The following is an 8,137-nucleotide window of genomic DNA, read 5'->3' on the forward strand; positions in this document are numbered from 1 at the left end:
CACTCTCCCCCTAGTTTTTGTCCATGTGTCCTTTACATTTGTTCCTGTAAACCCTACCCATTCCCCCCTGAAAATCCCTCTTCTCTCCCCTCTGGTCACTGTCAGTCTATCCCCCATTTCAGTGTCTTTGGTTATATTTTGCTTGTTTCTTTGTTTTGTTGTTTAGGTTCCTGTAAAAGGTGATATCATGTGGTATTTGTCTTTCACTGCCTGGCTTGTTTCACTTAGCATAATGCTTTCCAGCTCCATCCATGCTGTTGCAAAGGGTAGGAGCTCCTTCTTTCTTTCTGCTGCATAGAATTCCATTGTGTAAATGTACCATAGTTTTTGATCCATTCATTTACTGATGGGCACATAGGTTGCTTCCAGCACCTAGCTATTGTAAATTGTGCTGCTATGAACATCGGGGTGCAAAGGTTCTATTGTATTGGTGTTTTAGTGTTCTTAGGATATAGTCACAGCAGTGGAATTGCAGGGTCAAAAGGCAGATCCATTTTTAGTTTTCTGAGGAAGTTCCATACTGCTTTCCATAGTGGTTGTACCAGTCTGCAGTCCCACCAACAGTGCACTAGGGTCCCCTTTGCTCCACAATCTCTCCAACACTTGTTGTTTGTTGCTTTGTTTATGATGGCCATTCTAACTGGTGTGAAGTGGTATCTCATTGTGGTTTTAATCTGCATCTCTCTGATAGCTAGCGATATTGAACATCGTTTCATGTGTCTTTGGATTTTCTGTATGTCCTCCTTGGAGAAGGGTCTGTTCAAGTCCTTTGCCCATTTTTTAATTGGGTTACTTGTCTTCTTAGAGTGGAGTCGTGTAAGTTCTTTATATATTTTGGAGATTAAACCCTTGTCTGAGGTATCACTGGCAAATATGTTTTCCCATACAGTTGGTTCTCATTTTATTTTGATACTGTTTTCTTTAGCTGTGCAAAAGCTTTTTATTTTGATGAGGTCCCATTTGTTTATTCTTTCCTTTATGTCCCTTGCTCTAGGAGACATGTCCGTAAAAAAGTTTCTGCGTGAAATATCTGAGATTTTCCTACCTACATTCTCTTCTAGGACTTTGATGGTGTCACATTTTATATTTAAGTCTTTTATCCACCTTGAATTTATTTTTGTATAAGGTGTAAGTTGGTGCTCAAATTTCATTGTTTTGCACATAGCTGTCCAGATCTCCCAATACCATTTGTTGAAGAGGCTATTTTTATTCCATTTTATGTTGCTGCTTCCTTTATCAAATATTAATTGACCGTAGAGACTTAAGTTTATTTATGGGCTCTCTGTTCTGTTCCATTGGTCCATGTGCCTGTTTTTATGCCAGTACCAGGGTGTTTTGATTACAGTGGACTTGTAGTATAGTTTAGTGTCAGGTATTGTGATCCCTCCTACTTTACTCTTCTTTCTCAAAATTGCAGCAGCTATTCGGGGTCGTTTATGATTCCATATAAATTATTGAAGTGTTTATTCTATGTCTGTGAAATAAGCCATTGGTACTTTAATAGGTATTGCATTTGATGTGTAAATTGCTTTGGGTAGTATGGACATTTTGATGATATTAATTCTTCCAATCCATGAACACAGTATATGTTTCCATTTGATTGTGTATTCCTTGATTTCTCTCCTCAATGTTATGTAGTTTTTTGAATACAGGTCTTTTACCTCTTTGGTTACGTTTATTCCTAGGTATTTTCTTTTTCTTTTTGCTATTTCAAATGGGATTTTTTTCTTGATTTCTGCTTCTGCTGTTTCATTGTTGGTGTACAGAAATGCCTTTGATTTCTGGATATTGACTTTGTATCCCGCTTTTTGCCAAATTCATTTATTAGGTCAAGCAGTTTTTTGGTGGAGTCTATAGGATTTTCTATGTACACTATCAAGTCATCTCCAAACAGTGACAGTTTTGTTTCCTCCTTTCCAATTTGGATGCCTTTTATTTCTTTTTCTTGTCTGATCGCTGTGGCTAAAACTTCCAGTACTATATTGAATAGAAGTGATGAAAGTGGACAGCCTTGTCTTGTTCCTGATCTTAGTGGAAAAGATTTTAATTTTTACCCATTGAGTATGATGTTGGCTGTAGGTCTCTCATATATGGCCTTTATTATGTTGAGGAATGCTCCCTCTATTCCCACTTTGCTGAGTGTTTTTATCATAAATGGGTGCTGTCCCTTATCAAATGCCTTTTCTGCATCTATTGATATGATCATGTGGTTTTTATGTTTGCTTTTATTTATGTGATGTATTACATTTACTGATTTGCAAATATTGTATCATCCTTGCATCCCTGGAATGAATCCCACATGGTCATGGTGTATGATTTTTTTTTTTTAGATTTTATTTATTTATTTTTAGAGAGGGAAGGGAGGGAGAAAGAGCGAGAGAGAGAGAAACATCGATGTGCGGTTGCTGGGGGCCGTGGCCTGCAACCCAGGTATGTGCCCTGACTGGGAATCGAACCTGCGACACTTTGGTTCGCAGCTCGAGCTCAATCCACTGAGCTACACCAGCCAGGGCTGGTGTATGATCTTTTTAATGTAGTGTTGGACGCGGTTTGCCAGTATTTTGTTTAGGATTTTAGCATTCATGTTCATCAGCAATACTGGCCTGAAGTTTTCTTTCTTTGTTGTGTCTTTTTCTGGTTTTGGAATTAGGATGATGTTGGCCTCATAAAAAGAGTTTGGGTGTCTTCCATCTTTTTGGATTTGTTGGAATAGTCTGTGAAGGATAGGTGTTAGCTCTTCCTTAAATGCTTTGTAGAATTCTCCTGTGAAACCATCTGGTCCAAGGCTTTTGTGTGTTGGAAGTTTTTTGATTACTGCTTCAATTTCTTTTGCTGTTATTTGTTTGTTCAGGTTTTCTGCTTCTTTTCCATTGAGTTTTGGACGCTTATGTTTTTCTAGAAATTTGTCCATTTCATCTAGGTTTTCAAATTTCTTGCCATACCATTCTTCATAGTAATTTCTTACAATCCTTTGTATTTCTGTGGTATCTGTTGTAATCTCTCCTCTTTCATTTCTGAATGTGTTTATTTGGGTTTTCTCTCTTTTTTTCTTGATGAGTCTGCTTAAAGGCTTTTCAATTTTGTTTATCTTTTCAAAGAACCAGCTCTTGGATTCATTGATCCTTAATATTGTGCTTTTAGTCTCTATGTCATTTAATTCTGCTCTGATCTTGGTTATTTCCTTCCTTCTGCTTGCTCTGGGTTGTCTTTGTTGTTGTTCCTCGACTTCTTGTAGACATAGGGTTAGGTTGTTTGTTTGGAATGTTTCTAACTTTTTTAGGTGGGCCTGTATCACTATGAACTTCCCTCTCAGGACTGCCTTGGCTGTGTCCCATAAGTTTTGGTTGTTGTGAGTTCATTTTCATTTGTTTCCAGAAACCTTTTCATTTCTTCCCTGTGAAGAAATGTTCTTCCCTAATATCATTCTTGACCCATTCATTGTTTAATAGCATGCTATTTAATCTACATGAATTTGAGTGTTTTTTTTTTTTTCCCCTGGGGTTGGTTTCTAGCTTCAGTCCCTTGTGATGCGAGAAAATGCTTGGTATGCTTTCAATTTTTTTGAAATTCTTGAGGCTTGTTTTGTGTCCTATCATGGGGTCTATCTTTGAAAATGTCCCGTGTACATTTGAAAAGAATGCGTATTTAGCTTCTTTGGGGTGGAGGGTTCTGTATATATCAGTAAAGCCCATTTCATCTAGGGTATTGTTCAATGCCACAATATCTTTGTTGTTATTTTGTTTGGAAGGTCTGTCCATTTTTGATAGTGGAGTGTTAAAATCACCCACAATAATTGTGTTGCTGTCCATATCTTTCTTGAAGTCCTCTAAGATTTTCTTTATGTATTTCGGTGCTCCTATGTTAGGTGCATATATATTTACAATATTTATGTCTTCTTGGTGGATTCTTCCCTTGAGTATTATGAAATGACCTTCTGGGTCTCTCTTTACGATCCTTTTTTGGAACTCTATTTTGCCAGATATGAGTATTGCTACCCCGGCTTTTTTTTCCTGTCTATTTGCTTGGAAAATTTGTTTCCAGCCCTTCACTTTCAGCCTGTGCAGATCTTTTATCCTGAGGTGGGTCTCTTGTAGGCAGCATATGTGTGGGTCATTTTTTCTTATCCATTCAGCTATTCTATGTCTTTTGATTGGAGCATTTAATCCATTTACGTTTAAGGTTATTATTGATAGGTACTTATTCATTGCCTTTATGTATGTGTGTTCGTCTCTCACTCTCTCTTCCTTTCTTTCCTTAAAGCAGTCCGTTTAGCATCTCTTGCAGAGCTGGTTTAGTGGAGGTGTATTCTTTTAGACTTCTTTTGTTTGAGAAGCTTCTTATTTGGCCTTCTATCTTGATTGAGAGCCTTGCCAGGTAAAGTAGTCATGGTTGCAGGCCTCTGGTTTTCATTACTTGGAATATTTCTTGCCATTCTCTTCTGGCTTGGAGTGTTTCCATTGAGAAGTCAGCCGTTAGCCTTATTGGGGCTCCCTTGTATGTTACTTCCTGTTTCTCTCTTGCTGCCTTTAAGATTCTTTCTTTGTCTTGAAATTTTGCCATTTTAATTATGATGTGTCTTGAGGTGGTCTCTTTGGGTTCCTCTTGACTGGGACTCTCTGTGTTTCCTGGATTTGTGTGACTTTTTCTCTCATCAAATTAGGGAAGTTTTCCATCATTACTTTTTCAACTAGGTTTTCGATCCCTTGCTCTTCTTCTTCTCCTTCTGGTATCCCTATTATACAGATGTTATTACGTTTCATATTGTCTTGCATTTCTCTTAATCCCTCTTCATTCATTCTGAGCCTCTTTTCCTTTTCTTGCTCTTTCTGGGTGTTTTCTTCTACTTTGTCCTCTAGCTCGCTGGTCCAATCTTCTGCTTCATCGATTCTGCTTTTCATTCCTTCTACTGTGTTCTTCAGTTCAGAAATTGTATTCTTCATTTCCTCTTGGCCCTTGTTGAGAGTTTCTATTTCCTTTTTCATGCTGATGTAGTTTTCAGTGAGTTCATTGTACCTTCCCTGTAGTTTCTGGTAGCTCCTTGGGAGCTCATTGAGCTTCCTGACAATCATTGCTTTGAACTCAATATCTGATAGTTGGATTGCCTCTATTTCATTCACCATTCTTTCTGAGGCTTCCTCTTTTCCTTTCATTTGGGGATCATTTCTTTGTCATCCCATTGTTTGTGAGACTCTTCTTGTTAGTCTCAGCTTCTTATATTGATCTGTTCTGGCTCCCTGGGTTTATGTTGTGAACTTCTTTAGTAGAATAGCAGTGAGTTTCAGTGGTACAGTTTCCTTGATCTCCCAAGCTCACTGGTCTTGGGCTGTCCTTTAAGTTGGCTTTGTGTATGCCTTTGGGTTTTGATTGTTGTTGAGTCTTTCTTTGGTGGTTCCTTCCCACCAGCTGGTTAAATGAGGGTCACTCTGTCCACCACCTCCTGTTTTGTTGTGCTGGTGAGGGCAGGTTGTGTTGAAGCTGTTTCTTCCGTGTGGGTAAGGTTTAAAGAATTCTTGTTCAGTTGTTTGTATTGGGTACTATCTCTACTGTTTAGTTGTATTTCCAGATAGGTCCTGGATTGAGGTTTGTGTGGTTACTACTCCGTCCTTCACCTTCTTCTGTTGTTATCTGTTAGTGGTTCCTTTGTTGTTGGATTTCCTCTTCCAGTGGGTATCCTGGTGTTCACCACCTCCATCTATTCTTTTTTGTCATCAGTTGGAGGGGGAAGGCAAAATGGTTTAAGACAGCAACAGAGATTTCTATGCTTTTTATAGTAGTAGCAAGTAGGGAAGAGATAGGAGATCCTTTGACTATGTTTAGTGTTAACCGTAATCTTCCACCCAGCTAGCTGATTTTTAGAAAGGATGGAAAGAAGATAAGACTCTTGTTGGGGAAGGAAGTATTGTGAGTTGGACGTATAAAGCAGGGAGATTGTGGGAGGTCAGATTCTGAGGTAAGGTGAGAGTAAAGGATAGTAAATAGGTGTAGTGAGTGAGAGAATAGAGTTAACCACTACAGTAATAGAGTTCAGGAAACTTTCAAATGGGCTAAGATCTCGGGGGGGTGGGAGTTGTTGTGAAGTAATTACCATTGCATGGAACAGCAGTTATTTACAATAATATTATGGCAACAATCATATGACAGAGTCTATGAGATTTAGGTAAGAAGAATAGGGAGTACAGAACCTTGAGTAGTGTGCTAATGGGACACAGGTGAGTTAAAGGACAGTAGATTAGCAATACAGTATGGAAAGAGATATCAGGAGAAAGCTGTCAGGTCATACAATATATCCAGTCTAGCAAAGCAGACTATACAAAAAGAAGAGGGATATAAAAATACTATTTAAAAAAAGATGTAGGAATACTGGAAAAATAATAATAATACAAATATGCGAGAACTTGCAGGTTCTTTGTAATAGCAGAGTGAAATTTATCTCACTCTCCCAGCTGTTGTGGTGCCCCTTCTTTGTGTTCAACTTTGGTCTTTTCACAAATCCAGGATTTTGTCTCACTTGTAGGTATTTAGAAAAAAATTTAAAAAGTGAAAATAGAAAAGGCAGGCGAAGGAAGGAAGAAGAGATAAAATTGGAGGACACAAATTAGGAAGGAATAAAACAAGAAATCAGGTAAGAGAGGAAAAAGAAATCAAAGGAGAATAAAAACAATAAAAATTAAAAAATTAAAAATTGTTATAAAAAATAGAATCAAAGTAAAAAGACTCTTGGTTTCAAAGTGGCCAAACCAGTTTTTCTGCTCTTGCTGGCTGAGGCAGGCTGAAGAGTGATTGGTATGGCTTTTCTTCCTTGGCCAGCGGAGCTCGCACTGGCTCCTCAGCCTTGCACCCTGGGTGTGGGAATCAGGTCTTTCCCCAGAGTTACTGCTGTGGACTGGGGTGCGGGGATGCTCTCCCTGCACATGCGCCCATGCGTCCTCGGTGCACCCACCACTGGGTAGTAGGGAGCCTGGAGCCACTGATCACTTTAGGAGAATTCCCCAAACAGTGTCTGTGTCTATTCACTCCTTCCTCTTGAGAAATTCTTCCTGCTCAAGCCTGCCGCTCCCCACTGTGGCCTGGCTTCTCCCACTGCCAAATGCTTCAGCCAGACTGGTGACCATGGGGGTCCGGGACCACTGCGCGACTCAGCCCCTCCGGTGTCCACAGTCTCCAAAGGTGCTCACAGCTCCCATGTGTTTGCCAGCACGTGGATTCCTCCCAATGCCGCATAGACCTTGTTTGGCTGGGGAGGGAGCAGTTGTCCCGGCTCTCTCCCACAGACTCTGTGGCAAACCCAGCAGGGGGCCCTGGGCCTGGGGCTGCAGCCACCGGACCACACGCTGGTCCCCAGGACCCTACCTTGTTGCAGCACTCTTCTTACGGTCCAGTCCTTTGGTTCTGCCACAATCCTTGGTCCCCTACTTTTAAAAATGCTGAAGTATGTTGGTTGCTTGCTTCTCTACTCCATAAATGGGCCAGGATTTTCTCCCCTGAGCAGAGGGAAGCCGAGTCTGCTCCTTCCTACTCCGACGCCATCTTAGCCGCCCCCCCCCCACATACAGGTAATTTTTATTCCTTAGACTATATTCCCCAGGATGAAATCTCTTGGTTAAATGATGTATACAGTCACATATACATGTACACATTTACATATATATTTAAAATGGATATCGTTAGATTACTTCTTTAAAAGGTTGCAAAACTTCACATTCTTATCAGTAACAATTGTGTATGCCCATTTTAAAAAACATTCTCACCAACAATGAATGTAACTTTTCACTGTTAGTGAGGTCAAAAACAATTTTTTATTGGACAATTATCTATTTTCTTGAACACCGCTTCAAAATTGTATCAGCTAGGAATGCTTTGGTTGCAAGTATCAAAATATCTGGTTATAAAAGTGACTTAAGTCATAAAGACAATCTCATGTCACAATCACAGGCCAGGGATCATGCTGTTGCTCAGAAATGGTATCGAATCCCAGGATTTATTTCTCTCAAATATGCCATCCTTCATGGGTAGTAAATACATGGTTGCAAGATGCTTGCTACAGTTCCATCCATCATGTTCATATTAAAGGCAGATGAAAGTGGAGACAGGTGGCAATAGCCATCTTTCTTTTATCTGAATGAATGAAGTTAGTGTG

This window comes from Phyllostomus hastatus, unplaced genomic scaffold, assembly GCF_019186645.2.
Source record: "Phyllostomus hastatus isolate PE091 unplaced genomic scaffold, TTU_PhHast_1.1 phas_scaffold_28, whole genome shotgun sequence".
NCBI classification, from domain to species: domain Eukaryota; kingdom Metazoa; phylum Chordata; class Mammalia; order Chiroptera; family Phyllostomidae; genus Phyllostomus; species Phyllostomus hastatus.